Consider the following 9,526-nt stretch of genomic DNA (forward strand, 5'->3'; position numbering starts at 1 on the left):
TCCTAAGCTGTCCCTAGTGTTGAAAATTTAGATACACAATGCAGCGCTATTTGAGACCCTAAGCAAGAAATTGCAATAGTCAGCGCTCAGATCTTTACACCGTACCACTGCATAAACTGTTTACCATGAAAGGGAGTTCATTAACCAGCAAAAGTTTTTGAACAGAGCAACCAGAGGCAAGCCACGCATATTCTGCGCAGTGCTCTCAGCTCTGCCATTTTAGTCCAGTTCCAGCTCTCGATGCTCGTTTTGCCTACAGCAGACAGGATTAAGAGATAGGGCATATTTGTGGGAAGTCAGGCAAACTTGACAACTACCTTGCCAATGCTTTTGCCGGAGTGTAAGTACTCCACACCGCGGATGCACCCTTCAACGCCCTTAAGCTCTCCGCCTTCAGCGTTCTGCCCGAGGTCGACCCTGGGCACGAGGCTGCCATCTTGCATCATCCTGTACAGCTTGGACATATACTCGGGGTACAAATCGGCGTATTGGGGTAACAAGAAGCCCGCCAGTGTGCTCGAGCGCGCGAGCAGCCGGTAGGGCAGGTTGGTCAGGTCCACCTCCGGGAAGACCCTGTCGCCCTGGTAGCCCTGTATGGCGCCCACCACCACAAGGCGCCCGCGCGGGCGCAGCTTCTTGAAGAGCACGTTGAAGGTCTCCCCGCCGACCGTCTCCCAGATGACGTCGAGGCCGTCGGGGCACACCTTGCGCAGCTCGGAGGCCAGGTCGTGGGTGCGGTAGTTGATGACTGCCTCGCATCCCAGGCTGCGCAGGTAGGACTCCTTCTGGTCCGTCGAGCAGGTGGACACCACTCGGCAGCCAGCGGCCCGCGCGTACTGCACGGCCAGGTGGCCCAGGCCGCCTGCGGCCGCCGTCACCAGCACCACTTCACCGGGGCGGATGCGGCCCTGCTTGTCCAGCCCGATGGCGGCTGTCAGGCCGCTCACCAGAAGAGGAACCACCTCGGGCGTGGCCTGCGGCACAAGGTACGCGTGCTCCGCCCGCACGCACTTGTACTCGGCGAACGCACCGAACCGGAGGAAGTCGGTCGTTGCCACAAAGTTGCCCACCTGCGACCACCACGAGTGAGAGAGCATGTGCAAGAAAATGTGCAGGCATTTGTAACGTAATATTCTGTGTCGTTTTCCCGTCCTTTCATTCAGTTGTGTTTTTCTGTGTTTTTTATGCGCAGTAGCGCATGCCACTGCACTCTGTTCTGATTATGCGAAGGGCGTTATTGTGCAAAATTGAAATGCGAACTTGTTCATTTTTGTTCACTTTTTGCTGCTCCCCCCATGTCAAACACAAGAGAATAACTTATCACTTGATGTTAATGAAATGAAAATGTTGTACACATGCCCACCTGCTTGGTTTCCTTGAGACCGCAGTACTTGTAAATAAATAAATAAAATTTTCTCTTACAACAGCCGCCTGATGAACAGCCCTATAAAAGCAGCTGTGATAGAACAGTAGTAGGTTACAACTTAAAGGTGCACTAAGAAGAATCTGAACTCGCCTTTCTACTTCGGGAACTCGCTCTAAACGTTCCGAGCATTCTTAGAGAGAGAGAGAGAGAGAAAAGGACGGAAAGGCAGGGAGGTTAACCAGGCGATGCCCAGTTGGCTACCCTACACTTGGGGAGGGGAACAAAGGGGAAAAAAGGAAAAAGAGCGGCAAGGAAACGAGTTTTCTAAGTGTCCAGCGACCACCATGTCACAGGGACAGAGGGCGCGCACTGAAAACTTAAAGATTATAGGCGGGAATGCAACCCCGAGTCCCTTAAGAAAGTCAGGAGCGCTTTCACCGCTTTCCGTTGTCTGGAAGGTTGAGTCCAAGGCCCCAGAACGTTAGACTCTGTTAAAGGACGCGAGTCCAAGCGGAGCAGAGAAGCAACTAGGCAACCGCGCTCTCGCTCAAAACGAGGGCAGTCACAGAGGAGGTGGCTGATCGTCTCGTCACAACCACACTGGCCACACGCAGGAGAGTCAGCCATTGAGATGAGATGGGAATAGGCGTTTGTGAACGCCACTCCCAGCCACAGGCGGCACAACAGCGTAGTATCACTGCGGGGGAGGCCGAATGGTATGTGATGTTGGAGCAAGAGGTTGAAGTGATGCGAGCGGGGTGACCAACCTCCAGGGGCAGACCACGACGTTACAGTCAGGTTTCGGGCGAGCAGTTGAAGGTGCCTTGCTGCGTCAGCTCTTGTCAGTGGTATGCGGACAGTGTTGGTTGTATCGTGAGCCGATCGAGCAGCATCGTCAGCTAAGGCGTTACCAACAATGCCGCTATGGCCTGGTACCCGCTGGAAGATGATTTCATGATCTTGTTCGATTGCCTGGTGGTGCAGATATCGTATCTCCGCTGTAAGTTGCTCATGGTCGCTATGTCTCAAGGCAGATTGAAGACATTGTAGGGCAGCTTTTGAATCACAGAAAACAGCCCATTTTTGAGGTGATTGTTGTGAGATATACTGTACTGCCGCAAGAAGCGCAGCCAACTCTGCTCCAGTAGAGGTAGTCCGATGCGAAATTAGTTGGTGAATTTGAGTCTGTCGCGCAGGAACGACCACAGCGCAAGCAGAACTAGTAGAGGTTACTGATCCATCCGTATAGACGTGAGTGCGGTCCGAATATTCGAAGTGGAGCATGGACAGTGTCAGTTGCTTAATGGCTGGCGTCGATAAATTTGACTTCTTCGCTATCCCCGGAATAGCAAGGCGCACACATGGGAGCCGCATACACCACAGAGGAGAGGGAGGTAGTGCTGCCGGGGTGAACTGTTGTGGGATCGACGACTGTTGCGTCGTTATCACCTTTGCAAATGCAGAATGTGGTCTCTGCAGTGGCAGAGGCGCAAGGTGATGCTGTGGAATCCTTGAGATATGACGTATGTGCATTCGCAAGCAGTCTAGGACAATATAAGTAGAGATCGGGTGGTCTTTGGCGAGTGCAATGCTACCCAGTGTTGATGCGCTCCGAGGTAGACCTAGGCATGTGCGAAGGGCCTGACCCTGCACTGACTGGAGGGCACGCATGTTAGTTTTGCACGCCTGAGCATTACACCTACCGTGGCGTGCCCCAGGGCGGTGTCCTTAGCCCTACATTGTTTAATCTGACTCTCATCGCCCTCCCTGAGAATCTCCCCAACACCGTCCAGATGTGTATGTACGCCGATGACATCTGCATTTGGGCCTCCTCTGTGACGCGTCCCCAGGTGCGTGCAAGACTTCAGCGGGCAGCATCGATCACTTCTTCCTATCTCCAGAAGCAAGGTCTCAGCGTTTCACCAGAAAAGTGCGCGCTAGTGGCATTTACACGTAAATGTATGACTCCATATCCGGTACGCATCGACGGTCAAGTCATTTCTTACAGCAAAACTCATCGTTTCCTAGGGATCCTGATCGACCGCAATTTATCATGGAGCCCGCATTGCACTCTACTGAAAAAAAAGCTAACATCTATCGCTCATTTACTGCGATTTCTAGGTGGAAAATCTTGGGGCTCGTCGGTCCAGTCAATGCTGGAGTTGTACAGACTACAGAGCTCTATTTGTCGGATGCTTGCGGTACAGTACACCTGTACTCTCAAACACGAGCATTCTTAGAAACTTCCAATTATTGTCCTGTGCGGCTGATTTCCCTCCTTTAAATCGGATTACACGTCCCGGCTCTTGCCTTTTTTTGAACTCACCGCTGACGGTAGGAGGAGTCAACCAACCTGTCAGCCAGCCCCGTGGCAGCTTGCCGCTCTGCCATCGGCGGAGTGATACGTAGCGATCGGCGAAAGCAGAGAGTCCACGCCTATTTTTATTTCCGTGGTCCTAATTTGCAGCTATGTAGTCTCTGACTGGATCTATTTATTCACGGAAACCTAGAAAACAAAATGAAAGCGAAAGCGAAGACGCCACGCGACTGTCTGAAAGGCACTCAACGCGTTCAGATTCTTCTTTAGTGCACAATTAAGAGAACAGCACCTGGTAGCAATGGGCCATGGTCCGAGTGGGCATTTTGTGTTCCTCCGCTGACAAATCACAACAGCAAACGAAATCAGATTTTTGATGGTTGACGACTCATGGCGTAAAAATTTCTGATCTAATAGTTTCATCTGGTGGTTAGCTTTTTGTTTAGGTGACAAAAAAGCTTTACAGGAAACAACTTTTTGTCACGGCGGAATTCTGAATAACGGTCACTGTAGACCAGTTGTTTCGGACAATTGGACCTTTTTTTCTGCTATATTGTCAAAAAAATTTTTATTTTCTAAGTTACATTTGCCCACTTTTAATTCAGCGACTCGCTTGAAGATTCATATTTAATTTATCAGCGCATGCCCTCTTCTACTGAGCTATATGCAGTCTTATAAACCTTACCGCTTGAGAGCTACACGGGCAAGTTGGGGTCCTTTGAGATAACGTTTGTTTAAATAACGGGAGTTGCGCAAGGTGTCACACGGGAGAATTCAGGGAAGTTTCACTAAAGACAGCTCTTAACACGACAGCGTTAAAGACCCGTTACGCAGAAAATTCGGCGTCGGCGTTGTGAGTGGAAGAGCACGAGCATGGCCCTGGCAGGTGGTACCGAGAGAGCAACCTGGGAGGCAGGTGGCCCACCTAGGTCACGTGACCTTGTGGCGTCATCACAACCTGCCCACCGGATTGTGAGAAAACTACCCACCGTAGCAGGCGGCAGTTAAATTAATGCTTGGTCGCTCCGCACAAGGCCCATCGCCGAGAGCACCTGCCAGTGCGCTGACAGTACAAATAAAAAAAAAACAACAAACAAAGCAACCTGTGCTGACATGTTAGTCACCCTGCCCACAGCAGGGCCAACAAGAGCAACAAGAAAAGCACTGCAATACTCGCATACGTTAAAGCGAGTTCTGAAGGTATTGACGGGGAGTGGTTGGTAAGTTTCCTCCGTATATCTGGGCACTATTTATGCAATTTACAGCAGGCGAAATTCAAGGTAGTAGAGCGCCAACTGGTTTTGAGCTGGAATTTGCTGGTCATAACGGGAAGCTTCTGCTTCTCAACTGGGATATCTGCCGGTTCTAGCTGATAACTTTATTGCTGTTCAGTTCAGAGCTTTTTCTATTGTTAGTGCGGTAATGGTGCTCAATTACCTCAATTTTCCAGCTAAATATATCTACGGTCACCTCTTGATATTCGCAGGAGGACTTGAGTCTGGGCTAGTTGGTGTAACAAACTGGAAAACAGCCAACAAATTTGGAGAGGAGGAATAACCGCGAACTTGGACGAGACTGAAGAACAAGAAGACAGGACGAGCGGCTCTTCAGTCTCGTCCAAGTTCGCGGTTATTCCTCCTCTCCCACATGTCAAACCAACTGGCCCAAAGCTTCCCCTTGTTTAGCCAACAGATGGACGCCACGTAGAATGTTTGGTTTATTGGGGTTTAACGTCCCAAAGCAACTGAGGCTATGATGGACGCCCGCGTAGAAAGGAACAGCCTTATGTGTGTGTTCCTTTCTATCGTGGCGTCCATTTGTTGGCTGTTTTCCAGCTTGCTATTTGTTAGCCCAAGTTACCTGGAGTCCTTCGACGTCGGGGCCGACTGCGACAACCTCGCCGACCGCCTCGAGGCCGAGGTCAAACGGGTGCTCCTGAAACGCTTCGTACCGTCCCGCGGTCGCATTCACGTCCGAAGCGTTGACTGCAGCGTAGCAGGTCCGCACCAGCACCTCGCCCGGCCCGGGCTTCGGCGTCGGTACCGTCACGATGGAGACTGCCTCGCGGAATTTGGGAGTCGTCTTGACGCACACTAGCTTGCGGTACTCGGCGGGCACACTGCTCTTGGTGGCCATGGTGGCTCTGCGGGTGTCGGCGGCGGTGCAGCGCCGGAGCAACTTGCGGGCCGAGAAGCGAGCGACAAGCATGGCACAGCCAGTTGTTTTTCAGTGGACACGTGCAACACTCTTCCGGGAGCAGCTGCAGTCGAAGCGCTTCACACTGCTCGCCTCGTCTCCCTTGTTACCGCGAGAAGCCTGTTCCTGACGTAGGACTCGGTGCACTCCACAAGGCCGTTTCTTTTGCTCTTTCGGACCTTCCGGTGAGCGAACGATGCCCCTGGTGGCGATGTCCTTGTGGCCCTGCGTTTCAAACGGCTGTGTGCGTGACAGACAGTTAACAGTTCACAGGATGTGAAAAAGGAAATCGGCAGCTAACCGTACCGGCAGCTGCCGGTTTTTTATTTCATTTCATTTCATTTTCATTTATTTTTCCCTTAAAGGCCCGAGGGCATTGCATAAGGGGGGAGCAAACTGAAGATTTGTACCAAATTGTATCAAGATTGTACCAATACCATTGTATCAAGATCAATTGTATCAAGATTTGCAAACAAATGACACGCATTATGAACAGTCGCGCTCTCCCAAACCAAGTTTACCGGCCCAGGTTTTTTTTTAATCCTAAGTTGACGTTCCCAGGCTAATAAATCGTCTTGGAAGCCCGTTAAAGAAGATGCTACGCACGGTACGCATGTGCGGTTAGGTGCCTGTACTGTACGTGCTATACCTTTGATACTGCCGCAAAGTCAGTAATGCTTGTTTTGCCACGGCCATGAATTGTTCCTCGCCGCCCGTTCGCGGCCTTATCAGTAACTGCTTGCAGGGAGAGACAATTGCCCTTGCTCGAGGCACAGCCTGATTTCTCTGGAAAGATTGTAACCGCGTGCCACAGTTTCTACAACATTCGAGATTATGGCTGTCAGCGCTCTCCGCGCCTTATCACTAAAGATAAGGCGTGGTCGAGCCTGGTGACGAAAAGATCTTCAGTAACAGGGACAAAAAATCGTCGTCTTTAAACTGAGCGTAACCTACAGCGGCGTCTGGCGCATTTGATGGCCGCCTTCGAGCTTAGCTCTCTTGACGTCACGATTTTGCCCAATAAACAATTTTATTGCGGAAGCGCTACTTTACCAGCAAAGATGAAAAACCGGAGGTATGTGTGAAGCCTCCACCTTTGACGGAGTACCGGAGGCCTTGTCAACCCCTCTATACTCCCCGCGCACGGCTGCCGATAGCCGCTGAGGATAAGGTCTTGCATGCGGTTGCCTTTGAGGCGGTGTGGCCTCAAGTGCTTTCGAACGTCCTACTCGGTTTAAATACGTTAAAACCCTACCATTTTTTACCTCAACTGCCCGCCTACCCTCTCGGCTGTCTGCCTTCGAAGTTTAGCGTGCATCGTGGCGCCCCATCAGAGTTATCGAGGCAAAAGGCCAAGGTAGAGGGAAAGCTATCTGTCTCGTAGATCTCGTGAGACGTACAGCTGCAAAGATCGAGCGGCTCCGACCAAGCGAACGATGTCTTTGTGAACGTCTTTGTATAATTTGGTGGCAAGAATCGCAAAGGTTTTTTCTTACCTATGTACACGTACCTCGATTATATGCATGAGAACGGCCAGTTCGCACAAATATACGAATTTTTCGGTTATTTTCTTACCAAGCTAAACTGAGAATTCAAATTTTTGATACTATATACACTAAGACCGAAAAAAAGTGTTTTTCACACATAATTATGGAGTAATAATGAACTCAATGCTGAAACATTGTTCCTTTTCATGAATTGGAGGTACCTGTCCGCGACACATGTGTCTCGCATCTCCACCCACTGCAATGTCCGCCGTCACCTAGTCGCACAGGTGAACATGGTTATTGTAGGGCGTAGCATTCACTTTGATACAATTGATCGCATAATTTAGAGCGGGCAGCATACAGCGGCATGGCTTAGAGAGTGGCTGCCTCTGGCTGTCCGCAAAAGTAAACTCCTTTGTCATAGAGAAAAAAGCCCTGAAAGGGACTGTTATTGGCGCCATGGGCAAAATTCAACAGAAGCGGTGCAAGTGCCCTCAAGCACTCACTAGTTGTCGAGATTTTGGTCATTTCGAAAGCGATATCAAGAGCATTTATCACAGTTGGGAGGACATTACGAAAACAGGTAGCGCAGACGACGGGACAAGAAGGTCAGGATGGCGTCTGCGCATGTCCCTTCCTTTGTGCTGTCCGTCTGCTGTAATCGTTTTTCGTAATGATAATAATTTGACGTGAACAGCAGCGACACGGAGCAGCATGACGTCACAAGACAATGATGCGCAGAATTCAGACTTGTAGAAAATAAGGTAGTCGACATAAAGGCCCAACGGGAAAAACGTGCAGTATTGTACATCGATCCTTTTCATATGAAGACATTAAAATATTCCCACCTCAGTCGTCCACTCGTTTGCGGAGAAACTTCTCACAGAGCTTCGGAGCTGTAACTTTTGCCTCGTAATAAGTTTGAGAAGGGTACTTACGTGGCTCAGCCGCGCATGGCACCAACCCGTAAACGTCTGCGCCGAGATCGCCGAACTGAAAGCCGTCAGCGGCGAGTCGACGCCGAAGGGCAGCGGTGGCGCGATCAAAGGACCCGCGCACCTTGCAACGCTCACGTGCTCGCCTCGGCGCTTTTCGCGTCGTAAGCTTTCCTGTGCAGACAAAAGATGGCGCTTTCACCGCCCCGCGGCTTGAGGGGCTTTACCCGCGGCCCGCGGCTAGGGCGCCTCGATGGAGAGGGCGCGCGCATGGAGGCACCCTAGCCGCGGGTAGGGTGCTTCGATGGCGGAGGCGCGCGGACATCAAGGCACCCTACCCGCGGCGAAAACCCAACTTTGCGTCACTGCCTGCTATCCTTTATTTCCGCTGCCCCAGCTCAGGTGCTTCCAGCTGCGATAGCAGATGCCGGGGCAGCAAACATTCTTTTACCTTCCATATGAAATGTACCAATAAAACCACTACTACTACTTGGTTTCTTTCGGTTCCTCAATCTCGGCGTACACGATTTCGAGTTTGCATCATGCGCGGCTGAACCACGTAAGTTCTGCTGTCAAACTTATTACGAGGCAAACGTTATCGCAGTACCTAAGCTCTGTTTACAGTGTCACCGCAAACGAGCCAGTGGTCGAGGCGGGAAAACTTCAACCACTGGCTCGTTTGCGGTGAATCGTATTAAAAATCTTCACACTAAAGTTGCACAATACTTTATTATATAACCTCTATGTAAAATGGTAAAGCCTGTTTTATTTTTTTTATTGTATTAGCAGTACAGTCCTCTTCCGGCGAAAAGTCCGTGGTCTGTGTGAAGCCTCCACCCTCCGGAGGTTTCACCTCTATAGAGTTCATTTTGTATGCTAGCTCCTTCGATTTTCCCTGTTCGGTGCATTCACAGCGCTTTCGACTCATTGTCCTTGTACTACCACCTCTGGCACTGTGCAGATCGCAATCTGCTGACCGTGAGACCAATCATGAGGTCGTTCGCAACCTTCATGATTAGCTCTCCAACATAAACAGACCGGACGCTGACGGATGTAATAGAGAAGGCAAGACAGGAAATGGGGGAAACGAAGCAGGACAGGAACTACAGTGATGGTAGCCCACCTGATGGTAGCCCACATGCAGGAGGTATAAGACCTCCTGCATGTTTGCAAACAAACGAGGTGGCGCTGCAGTCGCTAGCGGCTGGCGGTAGGCTAGAAGCCA

At 50.8% G+C, this 9,526-nt stretch overlaps 1 pseudogene; it reads right to left on the reverse strand.

Annotated features, from left to right (window-relative positions):
* Positions 1 to 296: 296 nt before the first annotated feature.
* LOC149360472 (prostaglandin reductase 3 pseudogene) lies at positions 297 to 5,891 on the reverse strand (annotated as a pseudogene).
* Positions 5,892 to 9,526: the final 3,635 nt, after the last annotated feature.

The sequence above is a fragment of the Amblyomma mixtum genome, chromosome 2 (genome assembly GCF_055824585.1).
Source record: "Amblyomma mixtum isolate Tamu chromosome 2, ASM5582458v1, whole genome shotgun sequence".
Classification (NCBI taxonomy): domain Eukaryota; kingdom Metazoa; phylum Arthropoda; class Arachnida; order Ixodida; family Ixodidae; genus Amblyomma; species Amblyomma mixtum.